At 46.5% G+C, this 26,447-nt stretch overlaps 1 protein-coding gene and 1 long non-coding RNA gene across 2 annotated transcripts in view; one reads left to right on the top strand and one right to left on the bottom strand.

Moving 5' to 3' along the window:
- Nucleotides 1-25,672, bottom strand: LOC138728715 (uncharacterized). Its single transcript, XR_011338744.1, has 5 exons — nt 25,575-25,672; nt 24,316-24,362; nt 19,055-19,185; nt 9,578-9,875; nt 1-80 (listed from the first exon to the last, which is right to left on the bottom strand). It is a non-coding gene; the product is annotated as an uncharacterized lncRNA (long non-coding RNA).
- The window catches only part of RPL38 (ribosomal protein L38), a 472,498-nt gene continuing 459,360 nt past the window's right edge, over nt 13,310-26,447 (top strand). The window contains exon 1 of the mRNA XM_069872273.1: nt 13,310-13,319. The gene's annotated coding sequence lies outside the window, so the exon portion shown is untranslated. The remainder of the gene's footprint in view (nt 13,320-26,447) is intronic.

The raw sequence follows: 26,447 nt of genomic DNA, 5'->3' as shown, positions 1-26,447 counted from the left end.
AGACCTGGATAAATATTTCATGATCAAGAGCTTCCAGCACTTCCAGGTGGCGCTCAGTTGTTGAGTTCTTGAAGTATCCCCTTGTTGAAAAAATAGAGAAAGACGATTAATTTAGGGCAGAGCTCAGAACCACTTTTGCCCTGAAATCACTTCCCAGCACCATAAATAGCATTTTGCTTCATGCATCCATTTATTTACCAATTCACTTGAGAGGGCAATGGTCTAAATTTCCATTCCTCCTGTCATGGTGCCACCCATCAGCTGTAAGTCAAGTTCTCCATAGGTTTTCTGTGGTTCAAGCTGCTTTGCTGCCCTCCCAGCTGTGGGCTCATATGGAGCTGCTGCCACCCAGCCCCATGCCAGGGCTCTGGTGCTCATCCCCATGCCTTGGGGGGGTGACTACGCTACGCATGGAGAAGCAGCCCTTGCTAAGCCTTATAGTTTGGAAGAATTCCACACCAACCTGGAAAATCGCAGTTAATTCAGGTATAGAGCGAGTCCTGCTCTTTGAAGCTGCCACACACTGGAGCTCACGAGAAGTGAACAGTGAAGAACAATTTAGAAAAATGCGAAAGAAGAAAAGATACTGAGAGGGAAAGAGATGGTGAATGGCAAGAAGGGAGTTAATGAGAGCCAGAAAGGCAAGTTGGAGAAATGTTGATTTTATTTAGCATTAATTGCAGGAAAGAGCCTATAAAGTGTGGTAAAAAAAAAAAATATTAAGTACCACTATGCAATGCCAGCTTTGTGCCAGCCATCCCTACGCAACAGGTGTATTATTCCTAGTTCCCTAGGTATAAATAAATAATTGCTTTTCCACATCTTTTTTATGATGGCATTTCATTATTTTTTACTGCCATATTGTTATGGCTCCAATTCCTCCAGAACAGATTTGTAGATCAGCCAGCAAGGGAACACGCATGTGTGCATATGGATGCGTATGTAGGTTGGCACGTGGGAGCTGGGTAAGCAGGGAGGTGTATCAGATCACAGCATCCCAAGAGAACACGCAAAGCCTGACCTCCCTGCCCATAGGCAGAAACAAGGTCTCAACCCATGGTCTAAGCTCTAACGTGAATGTGTAGAGAAGGGAAAATTATGGCCACAGTTACAAGATCATATCACATCAGGAAACCATTCAGCAAATCCAGAGGAGAGAACTGAAACAAACAGGTCATCCAAGCTGACTTTCCTGAGAGAGGGATTGCCATGGGACAGAACATTTTGGAACCCTGGTTCAAGCACCAGTATCACATCAGCCCATTTGTCTTGATGTCAGGGACGCAGAGCTGGGATTTCCCTGAGAAATCCCATCCATCTATGACTCCTATTTGAATGAATTGAGATTAGAAAAGGAAAATAAAACCTGTATTCCACTCCACTTTTCATTTTCTGCTCATGGCCTGCCCATATGCTCCTCCCAGCGTTATTACATGCAGACTCCGATATTGCCTCCATCACAAACACAAGGGCAGATCACATTTTTCCTGAGCAAAGTTTATACCAGCATTTTTGGGCTTGTTTTATTGAGTCTCTCAGTTCTCAGAAGGAAACTCAACAGGGAGATAAGCATTGGATGCGTTTTCCTAGCAACATCTCTTGCGTTAGACGAGGCCACCAAAGTTGTTCAGGGAAGCAATGATTCCCTGGTAATGTCTCAGCCCAAGCTCTGACCTGGAACCGTAGGCTCTGCAAATACGCATAAATCTTCAGCTCACATCCAAATCACTGCAAGGTTCAGTGAAAACAGCAAAACTGCCAGTGAATCTAACCTAAGCTTTAATCCAACTCCAGCGTGATTTATGACCTCAGGTGGAAACCATGAAACACGATGGCTTCAGCCCCAAATCAGAGGATCATCAGCTGTATTCAGTGCTGAAGAACTGGGACAGTGAGAAGCACAGATGAAATTAAACAGCGTAAATACATCCCAACAAAGCCTTCAAGCCCTGTTCATGATGTGTTCAGCAAACACAGCTGATACACCAGTCAAACCAGTGTCCTGCGCAAGTCACAGACAGGAAATTAAACAAATCAAATAATAGCAACGACAAGCAAGCAATAAAGTTTATGACTGAAAAACAGCAATTCACTAGCTTTACTGTCTGTGAGCAGCACTTCTCTAAATGCAGAATTCTGCAATAGTGCCATGGTATTTCAGGATATTTATAATAGCTTTTTAATATTGTTCCCCTCTCAAAATATTATCGTAGACATTAGGAGACACAATTATATTTTCCTACCTAAAAAAAGAAGAAAGAGAGAGGGCTTCAGTTGCATTTTTCTGGGAAGAACAGATGTCACATTAGTCAGGAAAGATGCTTGTGGTGTTCTCTACTGGCAAAGTTCCCCCACAGACAGAAGCAAGAACGATTATCTCTACAGAGCATTAACAAGGCAATTCCCTCTCCTTTTGTTGACCCTCATTATGTATCTACATATTAGCCTGGAAAAACTAACCACAATAAAAATTAGCATTAGATCCCAGGTGACATGACCAGAAGGACTTTTGACCTGTCTAGGTATCAACACTGCATAACACTAGCAACCTCCAAACAATCGTTCTCACTCAGCCCTTGAATTTCAAGTCTCTCTCTTAGCTCAGGTGAGAAATCAATGGGTAGGGAGGGGAAGGATGGGCGAGGAAGGGGATTTCTGCATCATTTCTGTGTTGAAAGGCAGACACGTAGTGCTGCTCTGCTCCAAGCCTGTGGTATACAGCCTGTGTTGACGTGGGCTCACGGCTGTAACATCTGTATCCCATCCCAGTGCCAAGTTCGTCTTTTTTCCAATACTCAGCATCCCCCGTGTGCATGTAAATCTCCAAAGGGAAACACTGCATCATGGGTTTTGACCAAAAAGGTAATCCCGGGCAGTACGTTATAGCAACACCTGCAACGCGCTGTGGCTTTTCCAGCCCAGACTGCCATTATCATGGCACAGGGCTTCCACCATCCCCCTGGGACCCGCAAACGGCTGTGAGCTAATAAGCTGCAATGCAGACGGTTTACAACACCCTGCAGGTTTTTGGGTCACAAGGCGATGAGAAATGGGTCACCCAGCCAGTGACTTCAGGGGATCAGGGAAGGTGATGCTCTACGTGCAACAGCCTGGACCGGACTCAACGTGACAGGGGCAGAGGTCTGGTGGAAAGGCCACATAGTATGTCAAGAAAGAGACGCCAAGAGCAGTTGGGGTGCTAGCGAATGGGACAAACTGAATGTCTTCTCCCTGGCTGAACAGCAGCCAGAATCACTAACTCTCTCTCATTGCTACTTCCAAGCATTTCAGTTGCAGATTTTCCCAGTTCTCCCCCATCTCTGCTGAGCGCTGTGCAAAGGAAGCTGGAGGTGAATGGCAGCACTGTGGAAGCAGTATTTCCTTGTTTCTCGGAGCATTATCAATGTACCCCATCTGCTCTGCACCCCTCTGCACACTGTAGCCTCCAGAGTATTTACCCATATCCTAATACTCATGATGCAGGCAACTCCTGCTTTCAGAGTGGGCTAGACTAGCCGTAGACGCTCGTGAAAACATCTCTAATGTTGAATGGATTTAATACACTGCAGGACTAAGAAGCAACCACTTCACCTTTATACCACATCAACTTCTTCAGGCAGACAAAACCCAAGGTAGTTTCCGGATTTTTCATAGCTAGTTTTCATCCTTGAAATAGCAAGTGTGACACGGACATAGATGTCACAAAAAAGTACCCTGACCACAGATCTCTCTGTTAAAGCCTAACATGCCTGTCCTCGTCTGATCAAGTTTTTTCTAGAGGTGTATATTGCCAAAAACATAATCCAGAGGCTCATTCACTCCCTCTCTTTTCAATGCAAAACCAGGGAGATTCCTAGCTCTTTTCATAGGAAGAAGTAAGTTCACACTGAAAGGGCTTCTGAAGGACCTACCTTGTAAATGAAATCAGGTTAGTAACAAAGTTTTCACCCTTCTTTATTTTCCAAGTGAAACAAAGAGTGTGACAAGGAACCAGGAGTCTGTCTGCCATGGAATATTCCTGCAGTACGTGGGGCTGTGGTTTATTTTACTAGTGGTGACTAGTTCAAGCCACATTTAGTCAATAAATATGAGATATGAGGTCACTCCGCCATTTAGCTGTTACCCCGTCTACATATTTCACAGCTGGGTAGTAACCTTTTAACTAGCGTCTACCTCAGTGGGAAGTCTCCATAAAAAAAGAGCCAGGATCCATTGGTCATGGTGGGGGATCAGGCATAGAAGCACCACAGAGATTTCTGAGCAGACTGAATGGGAGAAAGGGAAAGCTCAGCGTCTTGCTTTTCATTTCCTTTCCCTTGTTTCCAGTGACGTAGCATCCAGACAAGGCACAGGAGCCTCCAACCTGGGCCTGCATCCCCACACAGGTAACAGGCAATGAGTCAGCACATCCTATATGCTGAGCTCAACGGTGAGTTTCTGAATCTTTCATACAGAAATAGGTCAAAAGACAGATTTCCTCCTGTTTCCAGCCTTACAGAACAGACCTATCTGAGTTAAACATGCCCAGGGGTTTCGTTTCTCCTTTTATCCACGTCTTATAGGATTTAACAGAAGTTCAGCTTTAAAGGTTAATTCTCCTTTATCTGAGGCTATAGCTTCTCCTCGCTGCTTCTGCTTTGCTTTGGGATGAAGAGGATATTTCCCTGTTTTCTGAGCTAGCTAAAGCCAGGTTAAGATGGAGCATCCCCGCATCCGTCATTAAACTCTCACACCAGAACGATGTTGCACGGGCAGTAAACATTGTGATGGTCCCAAGTACAGCCAGGAACAGAAGCTACATCCCAGCCCTGGTTTGAAACCTCCGAGGTTTCAGGTAAGGGGATCTTCTGCAATCCTACATTGTGCCCATCCTGCTCCTTTGTTGGCATGGTCCCACCAAGGGCTCAGCCCCAGAGACGGCGGCTGCAATCCATGAGAAAGCAGTGAGCGTGAGAATGGACCTGGGCCAAGTCACCTGGCCTGGCTCCAGAAAGGTATTTAGGTATCTAACAGAAACGAAACGCATGAGTGGATGTGGCGAGAATCGGACAGGGAAGAGAAAGCAAACTCATGAGTAAAAGAGGCCACATGAGGGAAGCCAGCTGCGGGCCAGACCGTGGAGCTGTGTTGCTTTACACCAGCTCTGCCCATCGTGCTGGTGTACGTGCGCTGGAGACAGAGACCCAGGACCTCAGCTGGCCTCATCCTTTCCTGCAAACTCTTGTACCTGCAACGCAATCGCCAACAGCAAGTCCGGGGAAGTGGATGAGATGATGTGACCGCCCTGCGGAGTAAGGTGCTAGAAAGTCCCTTCCAAGCATTGCACACAGTCTCCAAAAGGTGAGCCAGGAAAGCAGCAGCTCGGCGCTGCTGGCAGGGCCACGGTGATGGCTGGGGTGAGCATCCAGCCCCTGCTCTCTGGCACGCCGGGAATCCCAGCCTGGCTCTCCCTCCCCAGTGTCACGGCTGAGGCTCAGCACCAGCAGACACGGCTCCGGCGCCGGGAGACGAAGCCGACTCCTCCCAACTCAGCTGGAGCCTTCGAAATCAGAACGTCTTCTACCAGCTGCCTTTTATAGGGCTATAAAACCACAAGTTCATGTACGAATCTGTCCGATGTTGGCCGGCATCGGTCTCTACCACCTTCATCACCACCTCCCTGGTCCCCACTTCTTCTATCTCCAAAACCATCACCTGGGGGCCAATACCCCTCATATGGACATGGAAAGATGGACTCACAGCAATGCCAGCTCAGATGGACATGCCCAGGCAATTAAACGCCCTTTATTTGGAGCCTCCCCATTCTAATAACACTCAATGGCATAAAGAACCACTGCAACTGCAGCATCAGCACCAGCATCCCACCAAACCATCCCCACCACCTGCCATCATAGCCCACCAGCCTCTCGCCACAGGCTGGGACCAGGCAGTTGTGCCACACGCTATTATCAGACACCACTAATAACGTGTACACTTGTAATGCTGGGCCCGGCGACAAGAATAACATGAAATAACACTGCACCCACCCACTGAGAACACCAAGTGTGTCACACTCCTCTGTGTCATGTGTTTAAAAATATCTCTACTGACGGCTTTTTTCTTTTTCTTTTTTTCCCCTTTTCTTTTCATATTTATTTATAATTTCTGAACGCGTAACTTGGCCAGGTGGAAAAAGTTTGCATCAGAGCCAAAGCAGAAGATGGTGACGGGTGTCTGCTTGTTTTACGCTAAATGGGAGGAAAGGGGGGAAAAAAAGATTGCAATTACATGTTCTTTGTGGAAAGGTGTGGTCATTGGCACAGAGAGAGGTTTCAGCCTAAACCACATAGACAGATGCTCAGGGAGGTGGCTTTCGTGGCCAGTGGAAATACACAAACAGGGGCAGCCTGCAGCTGAGATTTTATGGGAGCGAAGGGATTAGAAGCTAATTGAAAGGCTGAGGAAGAATTTGGTCCTCCTGAGGGTTTCCGCTTTGTGTTAGTCGCTTTGCCCAGAGCTTCTTAAGAAGTTGGCAGCCCTGGGTGACAGCGCTGCCCATCCAGATCTGCGGGCACTCGCTCTGGCTCAGGATCCCATTTCAGTGGAGCTGGTGGCTGTGGCCGTCCCCGTCAGAGGGCAAAGTTGCACAAGCCCTGACCAGCCAAAACCAGCAGTGACCTAGGTCCGTACCCTGCGTAAAGACATCTCCTACCCTTTCACCGCCTGCAATTTTTGTTTTCCCACAAAACAAATGTTGAGGTTGTATTTGAATCACAGAATCATCAGGTTGGAAGAGACCCACCGGATCATCAAGTCCAACCATTCCTATCTAACACTAAACCATGCCCCTCAGCACCTCATCCACCGTCCCTTAAACCCCTCCAGGGAAGGTGACTCAACCCCCTCCCTGGGCAGCCTCTGCCAGGGACCAATGACCCTTTCTGTGAAAAAAAATTTCCTAATGTCCACGCATAGTTAGCTTCCAATCTAAAGCATCCACAAATCAAGGCATCTGGGAGCAAGGCATATTTGAAGAACAGCCAAAAGTAAACAAAGCAAATAATGGGGCAAATCACAGCCATAAGAGGAATTTTGCCAGCTGAGAATCAGGGCTTTAAGGTGAGGCTGAAGGAACTGGCAAGCTGGCAAGCAATGGAAGTGCAAGAGAGAAAAAACACCAACTTTTTGACAAAAAAAACAGCTGAATCCCTCTATGTTGCCCTTGTCCACCCTACCAGCCTTGTCAAAATGACTTTAAATTACACCAAGGACACTTACAGGACACTTAGAGAACTGGTAAAACTTGCACTTTTAACAGGTATATCTTTATGCTGAAGACAGTATAAGCTGGAGAAGAGTGAGCAATGCAGGTGTGTGCAGCTGGAAGGTTTCATTTCTTTTCCCTTTAAATGCCTGGTGCCCCTCTGGGGCAAATTTTTCCCTTCTAAACCAGAATAGAGTGGTTTGGTTTTCTAGACGTTGTATTTAATTGCATTTTATAAACTTTCATGGAATTAGTCACCCATTTTTTTTGTCTTTTCCTTCTGCACAGGTTTCCAGATTCCCAGAAATTTTGGACCTTCCCAATTCCACACTTCAGCCATTTGGGCTTCAACCTATCACACAATCATTCCTGCAAACATTGATCTCCCAGGCACAGGAATGTCCTTTCTACTTCTGATGCTGTTGATGCCCATCACAAGAAAACAAACTTGAAATTAATGGTAGAAACAGTCTCCGCTTAAAGTATTAAATTATGCTATGCTAGGGTTTGAGGTTTGTTGGGTTTTTTTTTTAATCAGACAAAAGAAAAGCCACACAATGACCATCCAAAAGTACTTCAGTGATGCTGAAATACTCAGGTCACTACACGGGACATGCCAAACCACAGGAGGGATGATATGGCCCCAGCTGCACTTGCCATCAAAACCTGCTGGCAGAAAACTCATCCTTCCAGAGCTGAGGCTGGAGCCCAGCTCCACCAGAACACTTAAATTCACAAAGTTGACATGACTTTGTCTTGCCCAAAGAGGCATAAAAGCACCAAGAGCCGGACAGTGCTGTTCCTGTCATCTCTTCAACCTAATTTAATCATGAAGAAAAATAGGTTTTGAGCTATTTTTCATTCTTTTTCCAGGATGGGAAAAGGATAAAAACAATGCAATGGGAGGCCCTGAGCTTCAAATCTCTCCTGTTAATTTTTTTCCCATCAAATTGCTGGCCCAATGCACAGGCTGCTGCGGGGTAGGAAAAAAGCACTTGAGTGCTACATACAATTGCCATTTTGTGGCTTTCAGGAGGCTCAGCTGCCGAGCTAATTTGGTGCAGTTTCCTGTTTTTCTGTAGCAGATAGAAGGAGAGAAGGGAGATGCAGCTAGTCCGAGCTGCTCGAGCTTGTAGCTCTTGTGCTCCTGGGCTCAAAAGCTCAGCACAGTGCACTCAGAGCCCAAGCTCAAGGCTCTGGTTAATGCCAAGCCTGAAGCAGCTTGTCTACTGTGAAGCAACAGATACACAAACTACCAGCTGGGTCTCACAACTGGAAGTCAAGGGATGGGGTTTGATTTGATTCCTTGGCAGCAATTTGGTTTTGCAGCACGGACCACAGCTGATCAGCTACCCCAGAGCTTGAAGGAGCCCCTTCCAGCTCTGAACGGTCCTCACTGACATCCCTCAGATTGAGAGATGACTGAATCTACAATGCTTCAGCCTGACATGTGAGCATTAACTTCATTGTTATTGTCCAAGTACCATAATGTCTTAACTAACTCCTCAAAGTCTCGGTAAAAGACACACTAAACAGAGAGTGTATCTATATAAATGTGTGTACACACTGCGTAGATACACACAACCTACATTTATACTCGTATTATGAATATATAACATACACACATGCTGAATGCATTGTAAGGATAGCAATTTCCAGGGCACTACTGTATTTTAAGGAGCACTGTGCTGAGCCACAGAGCTGTGCCCAGCTCCTCATCCAGGCATTACAGGTTCATACCAGACCCAGCAACAGCAGTTCTCCAGCTGGTATTAAGCACATAGCTGCCCCCAAAGATCTCCACACCAAGGAAATGCCACTTATAAACAAGTTTTGGGGGGGGGAGATTGCCTAAAGGGGCCTTGCTCAAATATCTGCCCCACCTCCTTTCACCCTGCGCATCTGTACAAATAAATACAAGCCACTTCAAGCTGCAGCCGTCCCTTCCATATGAGGCACAGGATGATGCCTAATCAGTAACAGTGAGAAGGCTGTGCATGCCACAGCCCCTTGTTTAAACATCTGCTGTCCCTAATAGGAACAGCAAAGTACAGCACACACCAATTCCCGACATGGATGATGATGGATGGCTCTTAAAAATGCATTTCATCATCTGCAACGGGGAAGGATTTCACCATGGCCAGTTAGTCCCATCACTGGCACAACATCTACCATCTCAGATTATGTGACACTGCAGTCAGGGACTTCAAAAAAGGATTACTGTCTAATTGGATTTCTGGTCTCAATTAGGGCAGAAGGAAAACCAAATGCAAAGCTGACATGGAGAGCTTCAAACATCTGTAACAGTAAGTGGCTAATTTACAATGTACCCACCTAGGAACATGCAAGCAGGATGTAAACCTTCCTCTTCAGGCGACCAGGGACTCATCTGCTCCTAAATGAGCCCACAGACACTTCAGCTCAGCAAGAACCAAGTAGAATCAAATTTCACCTCCCTTCCCTGTAGCATCACAGTGCTGGGGATGGTACCTGGAGGAGCAGCTGCAGCAGGTGATCTCTGACTCCTTCCTCCTTCCAGACACAGGCTTGCTGTAGGAGACAAGTGGGATTGAAGAGGGCAGCACCCCTGAAGCTCGTTTGAGAAACGTCAGGAAACTCAAATCGGTTTCACCTTGAAATCAAACAGAGATTAGGGCCTAACAAGCAGCTAAAGCAAAGTAATGGCTTGGGCCACATGTTGCAGATCAGATGCCATGTGAGGCTAATTATCGCAGCCCAAAGGTTAGAATGGCTGCTCAAGCATTTCCACATGGGCTTTGAGAGCCACCACAAAAATAAATGAGTGCATCAGCACAGCTGATGGCCAGTGCTCTGCTGTGCTGCAGAGAGAAGCAAATCCAGGCTGGGGTGAGCCCAGGCACCCCCTGCAACCAGTGCAGCTACAGATGTGGTCTTGCCACGCTGCACCTCCCCAGCACCGTCCATCAAAGGATCCCAGAGATGTTGAGGCTAAAGCCAGGCTCACCTTGCTCCTTTGTACTGCTACAGCAAAGCTGTGATGGCAGCAGCTCCAGCTGCTGCTGTGTGCACAGGACATGAGCCCCCATCCCTCCTCCCTCCCCTCCCAGTGCAGAGAGGAGGAGACTGGGATATATTCTACATCACCCAGTTAACTGGCACTGGGCTCTACTGACAGAAACGCTGGCTAAGGCATCACCATCTCTTGCATGAGGCAGCATCTGCTATTCTGAGAGGCTTCCTTACGACTGCTAAAACCCAACAGCAATCTATAGCTCTCAAAAACCTGTGCTCCTGGGAAATAAAACCTGGGAACGGACACACTTCATGCGCTGACTTCCCTCTACTGGCTGCTGGACTGTGGCTGCTGCGCACCCCTTGCTCCCAGGACCCCTGCAACAGCCGAGCCAGCAGCAAAGCCACTTTCCCAATGCTGCATGTGGCTGCTGGTCCACATGAGCCCAAGGATGGGTCTGCTCCATTGGTCCCACTCTAACTTACCAGGCTGGCGTCTTCGAATGCAAAAGCATCCTCTGCATCCTCCCAAGCAACACTGGGTGGCTTTCCCCACCCCTGCTTTCTGAAGGGTGTCCTGCCAAACCCAAGGGACAAGCCCTCTTTTTCTTCCCATTGGAAAAGTCTCCGGGAGGCTGGTGCTCACACCACCAGCATCGCCTTCCCCTCTGCAAGGGCAGCACGTTTGCACAGCGTTACTGTTTTCCTTCAGGGTTCCAGATTACATTGTGTAACTTTATCTTACCAGCTGATACAAAATTTGGGTTTGCATGAATTTGCATGACACGTTTACATACCCACTGGGCTAAATTCTGCTTTGTGAACGTGCCTGAGATGAATTAACCTCAGTGGCTCCTCATGAAGGGCTGTGCTCCAGAGAGGGAGTAGAAATTACATTAACGTTTGAGGTGACAAACTCCTCCATCGCACTGCATCATGTGCTGATGCAATGGGAAAAAAAGCATGATGCATTTCTTTCCCCTGAAAAAAAAAAAAAAAAAAAGGCTTATTTCTCTCTGAGCCATCCACCAGCACCCTCAGAGTCGCTGGGCTGCGGTGCTGTGGCTCAGGGGCCACAAGCAAACTGGGGCTGTGGCTGGGGTGCACGGGCATCGTGCCGCCACATGCCATGTAACCATGTCTTATTTCTGACACGAGTTATAATGCTCAGCTGCAGCCACGGAGGAACTCCCAGCAATTTCCAGCTTCAGTAGACACAGGTTTTCAGCACTGGCTATTTTTGCTGCCCACAAGTATTTTCATTCAGCTGGTTCAAAATCAGGGCTGTAAATGTAGCAGGCTGGATGCTGAGTGGGTGCGAGCAGCTCTCGCTCCATCTAAGTCCAAGGGAGATGCTGCCATTCTCACCCACATGGTATGAGATTATTGCTTGGCCCCTTTCCAGAGGGGCTTCCAAGCTGGTTTTTCCTTTCTGCTGAGCAATCTGGAATTTGACTTTCCTCTACTGCGTGTTTTCCTCGGTGGTAGACGTGAGGACTGAGGGTTCAGCACAATGTTTTTAATGCTGCTGCTCAAGAAGGGCTGGAAGCAAGCCTCGGTTTTTGGAGTGCATCAGCAGTAGGTTTGGGAAACGAACCCCCGGCAGCCACCACTGCTTTTCTCCTGTAACGAGGCAAAAAATTAAATGAAATCTCACAGAGATGGCACAAATAGCAAACAGAGTAGAAAAAGCAAATGCTCAGGAGAAAAAAAATGAAACAAACCACAAGTGCTGCAAGCAAAGTGGTTGTAGAAAATGGATGCAGTTTAAGTGTGTGATTCAGAGAGTCTTGTCTGAGTGTCAGAGGTTTGATACTATTGCCTCCAATTTAAATCATTTTTAAAAGAAGTGCAACAGAAAGGTGATGAAAGGGCCCTAACGTTGTTCCCTGGTTGGAAAAACACAGCCCACTTGTGCACTGTGGTAAAGTTTTGCATTTTGGCTAGACATCGCGTGCAGGACTGTGCCGGAACCTTTGCTTATTTTTAAAAGTTGAAGTCACAAGTGATCCATGGAGGGAGAAAATGCTTATTCCTTTGAGGAAGATGCCATAGGAGCAGCACCTTCCGGAGGAAGGGAGCAGAGTATCTCCTGGGGGGTCTGGAGGGGCCATTGCACACATGCATGTCTCCTGGTCCAACAACGCATGGGTGACGACCAGACCTTGGTCCACCACCTTGTCCTCCTCACTGGCTTATGCGTTCCATAGAACACAGAATGGTGGGCAGGGCCATCTTCCACTGGACCAGGTTGCTCAAAGTCCTGTCCAACAGAACCTTGACTACTTCCAGTGATGGGGCACCCACGACTTCCCTGGGCAACCTGTTCCAGTGCCTCAGCACCATCCTTTGTAAGGAATTCCTTCCTTATATTCCACGTAAATCAGATCATAACCATGCTCCTCTCTCCACTACCACTATGGAGCAGTGCTCAGGACATCAGAACTGCTCACAAGTGGTTAGTGGCAGGCAGAGGGTTCCCTCTCCAATGTGGAAACCTGCAGCTCAGCTGCACCGCTGCAGGGACCAGAGCACAGGCATGCTGGGATGGAGATGCACAGCCGCATGCTGCAGCTCTTCCAGCACCCTGGGCTTGGGTAAAATCACTCAGTGGCAAAGCTATCCCTATCCCTGGGCATGAGCTATTATCATCATCCATCTCCTTTGTAACCCAGGCCAGAGACTTTCACTGCTGTATGAAAACAATAACTTCTGCTTAAGCCTGCCAAAAAAACTTCTCTGTGGATTTTTCTCTGTATTATAAAGGAAAACAATGCACAACAAACATCCTTGCACTATAACAAGCTTGTGGATTTGGGGTGTCCACATGTGTTTATGCGCTTGCACTTAAGGATAAGTTTAACAATTGTGTGATTTCTTCTCTTTTTTTTTTTTCACTCCCCTCCTACTTATGCAGTGAGTTACTAATATCCTGATTGGAACCAGATTTGCATGAATTAGAAGTCGAAATTGGAGCAGCAACTGCTGTGCAGAGGATGTAAAGGGAATAAAATGAATGGGGTATTAACCTTCAACCACTGAATATTAATCAGTGTTTCACAAAAAAGAAAATACAGAGGCTGCCACACTAAATATTTTTAGCATTTATTGACGGGCTTGATTTCCTCTCTCTTTTAGACCTTTTGCTTCCAATCATAGACCATAAAAAATCACACAGAAGATGGAGGGGGATAAAAAAGGGGGAGAAGGTGAAGAAACAAATAAAGATCATCCATTTTTTTTAAATGCTGGATGATATTTGTGAGTTATGCAACACAAAAACCCATCTAACAAACAGCATACCTTGTCCCACAACTGATCAGATCAAAGGCACAGTTCTCCAAGTCCCAAACTAAACAGAAATCTACCCCAAAGTACAGCGAAGCCTTCGGAAATGAATGCACGATAAAGAAATAAACTTCTTAAAAGCCAAACTTCCCGTGTGCTGAGAGGTAAAATGCAGTTGAAAATCAGCCTAATAAAAGAATTGGCTCATTAAATGATGAAGTTGGGAATTTTTTTTGTGCCCGGTGTCGTCCAGTGGGGTTCATAAAATAGCTCCATGGAAAACAAAATACAAAAGCTTACCAAAATGCCCTTTGGAATGGTGACATCTCCATCGCACAGGCAACGCTTTGACTCGAGAGCAAGAGCCAGAGCATGGCTGGATGTCATGTTCCCCAGGTCTTCCCTCAACTCAGCTCTTCAACCGCTCATGCAATAAAGGCTAAACTGGGATTTGTATTGGCATTAGCAGCAATGACCATGTTTCTCCTTGGGGTCTTACGGGGTGCTGGGGTGCCCTGGGCTGTGGGAAGGGTGGGCAGGTGGGTACGATGGGCAGCTGGGGTGGTTATCAGGAGCCAGGGCTCATCGAAAGGCTGGAGCTCACCCAGCGGAAAGCACAGCCCCTCTCACAGCCCCACTGCAACACAGCTGGCAGTGAATCCACATTCAGTTGTGTTGACCAAACCATGTCGTCCCAGCATTTTCTCCCAAACAACATCAAAAATAACAAAGAAACACACAAGTGGAAAACTACAGAGCCTCTTCTGCCGTATATCCCCTGAAAAAATTGGCACAGCGAGATTTTGAAGCCAGATGTCCCTTGAAATCTCTTTTCAGCAGAGACAATTCCCTCCCTTCCAAACACTGCTGCCCTTCTCCTCAATGCACCTTTGCAAAACAGAATTCATTTGTTTTCATTAACTTCTTATCAAGTTACCTGGATTTGTTTCAATACTCAGAATGTATTAGAGAGAGGGAGAGAGAGAGAGAGAAAACAGTGGTAGATTTTCAGGAAATAGCAAGTTCTTTTTCACTGAGATAGAAATCATTTGGCAAGCCACAGTGAAATACTTCTCGGTTCCAGAAGAAAGCAAGGGGGGAAAAAGCAAGCAAGGAAAGGGAAGATGCTAATGAACTGCAGGGAAAAGAAAAATAAAGTTTAAGAGAAAATGAAAACAAAAGAAAAAAGTGAAACTCAATGTTGGTCATACATCTGCATCCAGCTGATCTGGAGAGGGAAACCACAGCATGGCTCTAAGTCACTAGATAAAGACCCACTCTCCTTTCATGGGGAATGGTTAAGAGTAGGTGGCGTTACAGTCCCAGAAATAACCAGCATTTAGACCCTTTTTGCCAAAAAAACCTAGGCACCAGGTCAGTAACAATTTTAGGGGCATGCTTCTCTTCTGCCTTAGTAAGACGAGAGCCCAGCAGGTACCTGAGTCACTGTAAATAGCAATAAACATGCCTAACTTTAGCATGCGCATAAATGCTTTCTTCTTATAAGTGACGAAGTTGTGCAAGGTTCCTTCATTTGGGGCTCTAATATAACATACCAAAACCCACCCGTTTCCTTTAATTCCTGTCCTTCTGCAGCTGAGCACTAGACCAATGCATTGAAGAACCAGGTCTGACTGAGGTAGAAATCAGCTATCCCCAGCCCCAAAAGGCAGCTGGAATAGGGTAAGTACCAAACTTTTTCCCAGGAGAGAGCCAGGACAGCCCAGCACCTCCTCACCACCTCCCAGCGTGCCCAGGAGAGCGCTAAGGAGCAACTGTGCGCGTGCACAGACACCTTGGCTGATTTGTATTGCCCAGCTCTCAGCGTATGGACGTAGCAAAGCTGTTATTCCATATTCTCAGGCCTTTAGCGCTCACTCAACTTATTTCCTAGGGAGGAAACAGGGATTTTTTTTTTTTTTTTTGCCTTGTTTCTTTCTTTGCATTTTCTCAGAAACAAGGCTGCATTTTAATTAGTTTGGATTTACAGGCTGCATAATGGAAACAGGATCCCCCCTCTAACCTTTATCATCTGTTTCTTATCTTCAGAGCTGTGCAGTCCCCTTAACTCTTAGTGCACAGGGAGACATTGAAAGGCCCTTCTGCTCTGAGGAGAGCCCCAGTGAAATGCAAAGGAGGAAGAGATAGCAGCCCCAAGCCATACATGTATCCCTGGTGGGAATGGGGACACAGGTCTCTCCTCCCACCGTGATTTCTGCTGGCCGAAGTATGGGAAAATTGGGAGATCATAGAATCACCAGGTTGGAAAAGACCCATCAGATCATCGAGTCCAACCATTCCCATCAATCACTAAACCACGTCCCTCAGCACCTCGTCCACCCGTCCCTTAAACATCTCCAGGGAAGGTAACTCAACCCCCTCCCTGGGCAGCCTCTGCCAGTGCCCAATGACCCTTTCTGTGAACAATTTTTTCCTAATGCAGCCTGAACCTCCCCTGGTGGAGCTTGAGGCCATTCTCTCTCATCCTGTCCCCTGTCACTTAAGAGAAGAGCCCAGCTCCCTCCTCTCCACAACCTCCTTTCAGGTAGTTGGAGAGAGCAATGAGGTCTCCCCTCAGCCTCCTCTTCTCCAGGCTAAACACCCCCAGCTGCTGGGTTGACATGGGCTGTACGGCTGTACCACCAAAGGCTTATCCTCTCCCAGCATCTATCTATACTGACTGCCAACCATCGGCAGTGGCAGGAAAGTGCAATGTGTCTTGGAGGGTTGCAAGGATCTTTCTGGATGGTGGAGCAGTGAACACAAGACAGCTGTTGACGCCACCTATTCAGACACGCTTTGAATTAATCTCTAGTCTGCCCATATCTTCGCTCCAGTGGCTACAGCAGCACAAAAATGCAAGAGGAGGGAGCCTGCAAAGGCACTCATTCAATTCATTTTGCAGCTGCTCACAGTGGTCCATCTAACACTGGTGGTAGCAGTCCCAGAGCAGTGACGAGCGTTTCTGCAGACCTAAAAGTTTAATCACTTGTTTAGATCTTAAATAAGCCACACACCTGAAAAAAACATCTTTCTGGAGCAAGTGTCTTTGGTTAGACCTTGGTATATATAGCCTCTCCGATCCGCACGTTAATTGTAGGTTGCTATAAAAGAAGTTTTTTCCTCTTGCACATTTTAAATCTGTCAGTTTTGATTTCCATCACATGCTGCTAATGCAAAACGTCCTGGGGACTCTCTCCGTGTGGAGCAGGGCTCATCCCGAGCTGTTCCTCCTGCACTGTGAGGGAAGGAACCTCTTTTGAAGTTCTCCTGGTGATTCATTTCCGAGTCCTTCCTGTCCCCTCCCCAGGAGAGGTTCCCCAGGCTGACCTGACCTCCTCTCCGCAGACGCAGGGAAGATCAAGTGACCTTCCCAAATCCCAGGTCAAGGAGGAAAACCTTCCTGCCCTGCTGAGTCTTCAGGAGTGAGGGGACCCAGTTCTTCCAGTTTTACACCAGAACTGGTTTAGATTTAAATCTCTGGGAAGAGAACCTGCTTCAGCCTTACAAATACTCCAGGCTTTTTCAGTCTAGGAGGGATCTATTAGGACCTTTTTCAGCACTAACTTCAAGGAGTTTAATCAGTGATTACAGTGGCGAGACAAACAAAAGCCTTATTTGTTGGCAACCACAAATCTCTGTGCTGCATCTTGCTTTGATAATAGAAGAGTGCCAGCTGGATTTTTTTTTTTTTAAATGTTTCTCTTTCTTCTTTTCTTTTTTTTTCAGTCTGTATTGCTTTTTAACCGTTATCCTGTGCACGTGGTTCAGCCTTTTACAAAAACAAAACAAAACAAAAAATCCCTTAGGTGTGAGAAGATTAAAGATTTTGAGATCTGGACATTTTCAAACCAGAAACACATGTTTCAAGTAAATCAGGCTGGCGGACAGCCACCGCTTTTAAAAGCCAAAGAGCCACTGCATTAAAAGGATGCCCTGAAAGCCTGAAGAGAACAAGAACATCAGCGGTTCCCTCCACCCCACCAGGTGGGACAGGGCCAGGACAATTCCACCGGGTTTTACCATGCATCTCCATGGCCTGTGCTGTCTCCTACACACAGGAATGTCACAACATTTCTTCAACCAGCCCTTGTGATATCTGTGTGTACATACTCTGTCCATCCATCCCCAAAACTTCAGCATCCTCCTCTGAGAAGACCTAAAAGCCCAACCTCTTTCCTGCCTGGCCCAAATCAGCTCTTACCAAGGTCTCTAGGGGAAATTGTAAGGACAAAAGCTACAAAAGCCCCATCTCGTATGAATTCATGAGGTAAACAAAACAACCACCCTGCAAAGAACCAGCAAACTGCCAGAGCCTTCTCAGCTCCCATGAAAAAAGAACATGTCCTTGCGGGGACATCAGGAATAAGCAGCCAAAGCTGAAGAAGAAGCACTGCTGAATCCAAGTCTCCCAACTCAGCCAGGGAGCTGTAAACAGTCAGGAGGAGACGGCTACAAGCTGCTTCTTCTACCCTTTCCCAGCTGCTTTCTGCCTGCAGTATCAGAGGTGTGCATGAGGGCTCAGATTAGCTCGTCTCCCAGCCAAGACACAGACCATAAAAACATATATGCTAAGCAAACAACATCTCCAGTCCAGTCCTTGATTTAGGTCAAATACGCATCGTCTCACCAGCAGAAACTGCTGTACAGCACCAGGGACTCTGAGCTATCTTGAATCTGGCTGGCATGAATGCTGGCTGAGTAGAACCTAGCACGACTGAAATACCTGCCCAAGAGGGTCCGCCACAGCTGGGATGGAGCCTCAGACTGTCAGAGCATCCAAAACAACCAAGTTTCTTCCTACTCAACAAGGTGGACGCATCTCCAACCAAGAGGAGAACATCCCAGAAAAAGTACCAGGCACTTTGCTCACCACTGCCTGATTTTCTTATTCTTGCTATTCTCCTAGTTATTAGCAGAAAAAACATCTAGAGCAGGACTCCAGGTTTTGGGGACCTAACTGGTGAGGAAAAAAAAAAGAATGAACATAATTACCTTGCCATGATGTTCAGAACCTTCTTTAATGGAATAATATTCTTCGTCCTACAGTTGTTTATAGGGTCTTTAACTCTTCCCCTTTATACGGGGGGTCTGAAATCTATTTTATTAGGGGAAAAAGATTTCAGTGTAGTAGGCAACGTGCCAGTAGCCATGGTAACCATGGATTTTTCCATCTTCATTACAAGTTAAAGTAAAACCTTCATATAAAATCTAAATGAAAGGGTACATTATAAGTCCATTTTGAAATGTTTGCCTGGAAGTAAAACTTTGGACTGCATCCTTTTTTCTCTGCTGAACATTCTGGTTCTATGCGGAACACATTTTTCAAGTCAGATTTTTGTTTTCTTTCAAATTTTATTCCGTTTGCTCATACAGGGTGGGTCGTCTAGTGGTTAGAGCAAGGCATCAAGGCAACTGGTTTCCAGTCTCAGTCTGTTCCTGATCGGTCAGAGAGTGTTCCCAATTTTATCCAGGTGACTCGGGAAAATTCTGTCAGCTCTAAAACCCTTCTTTTTTCCTCTTCCTTGCCAATATAAGTGATGATAATTATTGTCCTGAGGTTGCACCAGGATTCAGCCACCAGCATTGACAAAGAAGTCACTTCCCAGAAGAGTAGCTCATCTCTTCCACTGCATTTTCTCCTGAGTCTGGAAGCCAAGCTTAAAAGTTAAGGAGAGGTAGTGGCTAGAAGATGGCATGAATTGTTTTGTTTTCAAAGACTTGATTAGAAAATATGAAATTAGACAGTCTGGAGGAGATAGACACAATGTTGTTCCAGGAGATGCACACCATTTTCAGCCAATCCTTTGGTGCCACTTGAGAGGATTAATTCTTGCATTGTGTCATCTTAAAGTGCTCTGGTTTCATCCAGTTCTTGGGAGGAGGCAAATTCTGTAGCTGCCTTTCATTTCTGGGCACCTGGGGCCAGAAAACCACAAACATTGCAAGGACTTTCTTCTCAAACTGTCCTCTCTGCTGTGCAGAGCTGAGCAGCTTCTCTAAGGCTGAATCAGAAGGAGAAATCTCTCCATCTCTCATTCAGTCCATGCAATGCAGCCCACCCCTGGTAACCCTGTGGAGCACTTGGTAGTTTGGTTTCCCCAGGAAACCTCTTGGGTCCTTGTCCATGGCCTGTTCTCAAGGCTACAGAAACTTATGGGCTGATGCAGTGTAGGGAAAGAGAACGAGCAGAAAAGCTCTATACCAATCCCTTCGTATTTCAGCCCATAGATGAGTATCATTAAAGGCCAAAGCTGATTTGGGTTCAACCCCTGTGCAGTGGCTGCAGTTCATTTTGGCTGCACGCTGCGCTCTGACATGGGCTAAGAGTGAGTCAAACCGGTGTTTCAGTGTTTCGCTCTAGCTGCAAACCTGGCTGAAAATACTGGGGCACGACTCCCACCCACTCATGCACAAAACAGCTCTTTCCTTCTCAAACGGGGTTTTATCAGAGCAGCCTCCTGGTCTGTGCATTACGTAGCATGTGATATCTGCTCACGGTGCGGCAGCTTCTACCCTAAAGGACCACCACGCATGGCTCAGAGGGGCCAGAGTATGCTGGCACGGATGCCAGCAGTCAAGGCAAGGTGAGCAGGAGGCTCGCCAGGCTACGTGCCAAGAGCTGCATACACCAGACAGGGCAAAAGCGATTCAGTGCAGACATCTCTCCTGCCCTTCACGCCAGGCAGGGACAGGGCACAACCCAGCCGTTCGTGCTTTTCATCCTTTCTAATGATGCTGGAAAACATTTTCCACATCTGCCATTAGACTGAAAGGAGACCCTGCTCCTGTTGAATCTGATTTCCCTTCTGCTCTGTTACAGTTAAAACTACAACCTGCTGCCTGCTGGCCATGCACATTTCGGGAAGGGGAGGAGGGGGGTTACAAACGGTGCAGGGCTTTTTCTTTCTTCGATACATCCTTCCTTCCTCTCTTCGCAATCAATTAGCGGCCAAAGGCTTCCGAAAAGCTCTTTCCTCCCTAACCTTTCACAGCCTGTTGCGATAATGACTCTAGAGAGCTCAACCTGGACCTTTGCGTGGGGTTCCTTACCTTCCCAGGGCAGCGGAAGGTGACCTTCATCAATCCCTCCTCTTCCTTTCCTACCCCTGCAGCTCAGATGGTCTCAGGGAGGAGGGGTTGAAGCTGCCTCACTCCCAGCAGATAGCGTTTCTCTCCAGTGTCATTTTTAAAATCAAAAGTCAGAGGGTGGTTCTAGAGATAACATGCACCCTGGGAGGTGGAGGGAGGCTGCCCTTAAAAATAATTATTATAATTATGCATACCTTGAATCAAGACATCAAGAGATGGAGGGAAAGGGGGCTTTCTGGTTTTAATTTGTAATTTCTTTCTCCATCTCTCATGAGGCAAGCTGCTTTCCAGAAACCAAGCCCCAAAACACAGCTTACAACTGAAGCAACTTATTTTGCCAGCAATAGCAGGTTTTTTTCAGTCCCTCCATGATGCAAATACACAGGTAGGATGTACTAGAAGAAGTTTTCCCTGGCATCTGCAGCCACTTTCACAGCCCATCCACCTGGGGACAGCATATCGTGGGCTTTTCAAGCAACACTTTCTACAAAAGCATCCCTGCTCCACAGGGCAGCTTTGTGCTGGCTCCTACGCAATGGGGAAGGGAAACAGACGTGTCCTGGGACAAGCGAACGCCACTCAGCATTTACACAAGGTCTTCCCCACAGCCCTGACAATACTTCCCAAATCACATCCTCACAACTTTCCTTTTCTCCACTGCCTGCAATATCCTGCAATATATCTTGCAATATATTGGACTCGATGATCCTGTGGGTCTTTTCCAACCTAGTGTTCTGTGATCCCATTCCCCAGAGCTGCGGTTCCACCATGCCACAGGTGACACTATAGTGGTTTGCTGACTCACATCACTGTCCCCAAAGAGGAAGTGTTCCAGCTAATTTTTGCTCCTGTCACCAGCAGGATAAATGAGGGAACCACCTCCACCCCAGCCCATGGAGCAGCTGCACATGGGGAGGTATGGCAAATGCAGAAAAATAGCTGCTAAACCCATGATTGAGACCACACAACCCACTAAATGCAAAACTTTATAAACATTTCATCCTGATACAGTCACAGATGAAGTGATGAAGTTCCTTCTCCAAGTGCAAAGTGAAGGAAAAATAAAAGAGCATTTTTTTTAATTAAGGAAATAAAAAAAAAGACCATTTTTTAAAGTAACTGCCAAACTCAGGAGACACAGGAGATGTTTTTCTCCCCAGACATCACCTGTATCAGGAGGGTGTGAGCAGTCACCTGTGCTTCAGCTCCTCCAGGGTTCATATCACCCCGTTTGCCCCCACAGTGTCCTGCACCCCTTCTCTCCTCGTGCAAAGGCGCTGCCTGTTATTACGGCTGGCTCTCACCCGCTGACGGCACGTAATCGAAACCATTCCATTCAAACCCAGCTGAGAGCAACTGGAACCATTTTGAGGGCAAGCAGCCTATTACTGAGTTATAAACCTCTCCCGTCCTCCACAGGAGCCTTTCATAGGGCCAGCTAGAAAAGTAATAACTCAAACCCATGTGGTGAGAGGGAGAGAATATGGTGTCTCCAGGTAACAAATATTTGCTTCTTTCTCTATTGTTTCAGCCATAAAATGGATTTCTAAAAAAAAAAAAATCCAGAATTTGATTTAATTTGAATTAAATGTGAATGTGCCCCTTGCTTCCCACTGGGTGTTGCTTAATATTTTTTAAGCTACAAAATCACAGCTGAGTGTGTATGACACAGAAGGCTAGGCTAAAACCGCCTGGCTTCGTTGGCATCAATGGATTAGCATCGATTTACATTAAGTAAAGATCGGGCATATGGTGCATATGTGCAGTAGAGAGTCAGCAAGAACAGGTCTTGGCACAGGCAGATTTTCTCCAGGGTTCTGGTGTCCCTCAGCACGTGGATTGCATCCCCAAAGCTCTTTAGCATTGACTCTGTGCAGTGAGAGTAATGGGAGGATCAAACTTTTGAGCCACTACAAGAAACTAAGCCTTTTTCACCTCACCGTATCTTAATTAAAAAAAAAAAAAACCACTTTTTATTCTTATAGCTTTTCCCCCTTGGGCCAGAGGGGCTCTGGGAAGTTCTCACCTGCTCTCTGTAGGTGGGAGCTGAGTAGAGCTGTGCCCATGGCACAGCAGCCACTGCTAGGTGTCTGCTGGAAGCTCACTGCCTGCCTTCCTTGGATTCCCAGAAAAACACCTGAAATCTGCAAAATTCCACATTTTTTCTTCCCCATTTACTCTGCCTGAACCGGCCCCGCCAGCCTGTCACCCCACTCCAGCAACACCCTTCAGAGGGATGGGATTCCCTTTCACGTAATCAAGCGGATGAAATATCAGAATTTTTAATCACAGCTAGTCATGATTAAGCCCACAATGGATTCATGTAGGGTCATGGATCTGCCAGAGACTGAGATAACAGCTACTGCTCAGGAAAACTTCATAACCTCAGGACGAAAAGTCCATCACTACCTGGCCTTTTAGGATCTTCTACACCCATGAAATCTCATCTCTGGCCACTAGAAGCAGAAGAGAAAATCAAGAGACAAGCAGAGGACACCGTTCCTTCTACTTCACCCCCTCCTTTGGCCAAAATCTAATAAAGATGATTAAATTACATGTCTTTTCCTCCCATTGAAATCACCGCACACTGCTCAAATATTAGAGCTCAGGAAATAAGGCACGACAACTTCCCTCATGAAACTTAAGAAGGCAGAGCAGGGGTCTGGAGCGACAGGCCTGCAAGACTGGGCTGCTCTAATTAAGAAATCACCCTGCTGAGCAGAACCTAATCTAAATAAAATAGAAAAAGGAACATCGTTCAAAACGCTGCCTTGCGCTCTACCCCCCTCCCTGCTAGCCCACCTCCTCCCCCTAAGGAACCCATCCAAGTCACAGGGAGTTTTTCTCTTCTGCTCTTTCTTGGAGGGTGAGCTGGGTTCACACAGAGCCCTGTGTGTGCTTGGGGTGGCCAACTTCCAAAGGAAAAATACACCAGCCATGTATGGCAAAAGGCTGCTATTTTTTTTTAATTGGTGATTTTTATTTTTTTTAAATGATACTTGACCTGCTGTTTGCTAAGGAGAGGGGGGGAAAAAAGTCCTCTGATGATTACATTGTTGGTATGTCTGGTCAAAACTAGTTTGGGACAGAAAATTGGAGGTTAGGTTACACTTTCCCCTCCCTTGAAAAGGTTTCTGCCTTTCATGGAAAAAAGTTGAAAAGATGAACACTAAAACTAAAAAAAAACCCATATTTTTATTATAGAATTTGAAAAAAATATATTTTATCCAAAAAAATCTCAGCTGATTTGATCATTCACTGTCTCTTCTCACAAAATTTCTATATGTTACCGCTCAACCCAACAAATCAGATTCCCCACATGAAATAAATCTCTCATGAACCATTATCTCCACCACCTGTGTGCCAGCATGGGAATCACCATCCTGTCAGCCCCTCAAACCTGGACCAGAGACTCAACCATCATCTACTGCTTGTTCAAGTCTTCTCCAGCCCCATTCTCCTCTTCTCTCCAACATCCCATTCCCAAAACGTCTGTGGTTTCTCCCCCGTCTCCAGTTTGAAGTTGGTGTCCCACCATGCGCTACAGCCACTCAGTCCATCAGCTCCTCACACTCATGAATTTCACAAGCATGAAGTTACCATGTGAATCGCTATTTAAAAGCTCAGGCATAGAAAGATTTACAGCGATAAACAGAGGAGCACAGACACTCCTGTCTATGTTTTAAAAAAGCACTTACCTGCTTAAAAGGGAAAGTGCTGCTACTTGAAGGTTTCCTGGCCAGACCTGAAAAGTAAATCAAACAAACACTATTTGCATTTATTCATAATTCCCAGCAGATCGTTGTTCTAGGAGCTCTTGACTTCAGTGGAGTTAATTTAACTTGTGCCTGCAGAGGACCAAGCTGGCTGAAGACGTCTCTTAAAGACATCAGGGACAGGACAAGACCAGAACACCAAAACCAAACAGCCCAAGTCTACATTGTGCAGGTAGGCACAAGCTGAACAGTCACCTGGATTGAGAAACCTAAACTAGAGGACATCTCCTTTCTTTCTCCATGTGATGTGATGAAATCGTAGATGCAAGTACACACAAAGGCTGCCATTGCCATCATGTCATTTAACCTCTAAAAGAACCAGAGCTATGAAACACAGAGGAAGTCAGAACCCTGTGCCACCTACCCAAGCTGGTTTACCACCTACAAGACCACATCTGCAGTACCATGTCCAGTCGTGGTCCCTCCTTGTACAAGACAGATATGGGCATACTGGCTTGAGTCCAGCAGAAAACAGCAAGATGGTGGAAAGCTGGGGACAAGCTGGGAGAACTGGGTTTGATCAGCCTTAGAAAGGAAGGGAGAAAATCTTACTGCTGTCTTCAACTGCCTAACTTGAAGGTTCAGAGAGAATAAAGCCAGGCTGCTCTGGCAGGGGCTCAGGACAAGGGACAGTGGTCACAAGCATGGACGCAGAGCATTAGGACAAATTGTTTTCATCATCATCAGGGTGGTCAGACACTGGAACAGGGACCCAGGGAGGCTGAGAGATCTGCATTCTTGGAGATATTCAGACCTTGACAGGACACGCATCAAGCAACCCAATGTGGGTGGCAGTGCTTTGAGCAGCGTTGGGCTGGAGACCTGCAGAGATCCTTTCCAGCTGAAATTATTCTGAAGTTCTGCATCTCTCTGCACACAGGGCAGGGCTCCCAAGCGTCCTTCCAGCCAGCCCTTGCTCCCAAGCCTCTGAAGGAGCACAGAGCGCTGCCAGACCCTTCCAGGCATATTACTCTCTCATTTTCTTTTTGAACAGTAAAACCATTTCTCCTTAACTTGGCTAAAGCATTAACACTCCCCATTTCAGTTTCTTTTATGATAGCCTTGAGCTGCTACCAGCCAGGTTCCCCTCACCACCCAACCCACTCTGCTGCAAGTCCCTCAACTCTCTCACAGTGCTGCCTGTTCCCCAATGGAAAATAAATAAATAAATATCTGAATACACTGTAGAAGAACAATGTTGGAGTTATTGGCCAAGAGAAAATGGCAATGAGCCAGCACAAGTCCTCAGGTCCACACTGCATTCACCTCACATGCCAGAGGCTTCAGACAGCTGAGCTGCCAGGAGTGCAACAAGGCTGATCAGAAGGACAGCAGGGCTCTTGGCTTGTTATCCATGGTGTCTGTGCCCATTCTTCATCCCCTGAGCTATAAAGGGGAAAAACAGGGACTGGAGGAGGTGTCTGGTGGGTTTTCTCCCACAGAGCTTTGCACACGTTCCACAGCTGCTCCCCGACTCAGTTTCTTCCCTGTAAAATAGAAAAAGCTTTTAACTTTACCAAACATTGTGAGAATTAAACCCATGTGCAAAGTATCAGGTAAGGGAGGGGCCATAAGATACAGGGAAAAATAAACCCCTGCCAATGTCTGCTGCCTGGTGGGGAGGTGTTATCACCCCCTGCAATCACTCCCCTTGAGCACAAGTGGAAGCTGAGTTATCCACCAACTGAGACTGCTTTGCTATTTCTCCTGGGTGTGATGCGCTAAGCAGTCGTGATGCATTGCACTTGGGAAGTAGCACCAAACAGATAACATATTCCTGCTCTGAAGAGCTTATGGCCTGAGTAAATTTTCAGTATGGGAATGTGATAACAGACGATTTCTCAGCTTAGTGCCGCATGTGATATTTTATCAGCTACGGTGTCAAAGATGTCCTTTGCATCTGCTTCTTTCTCTTTTTTCTTTTTAATAAAACCAACAGGAGAACTTCCCCTAATATCTACCAATGACAAACCCACGTGAAACTGGTTTTTTTTCCTCCAACTCCAATTCATTCACCACTAATTTCTGTTCACTTCAGTGCTCAGATCCAGTGT

This window comes from Phaenicophaeus curvirostris, chromosome 19, assembly GCF_032191515.1.
Source record: "Phaenicophaeus curvirostris isolate KB17595 chromosome 19, BPBGC_Pcur_1.0, whole genome shotgun sequence".
NCBI lineage: Eukaryota > Metazoa > Chordata > Aves > Cuculiformes > Cuculidae > Phaenicophaeus > Phaenicophaeus curvirostris.
This window is presented reverse-complemented; position numbering and strand designations above follow the sequence as displayed.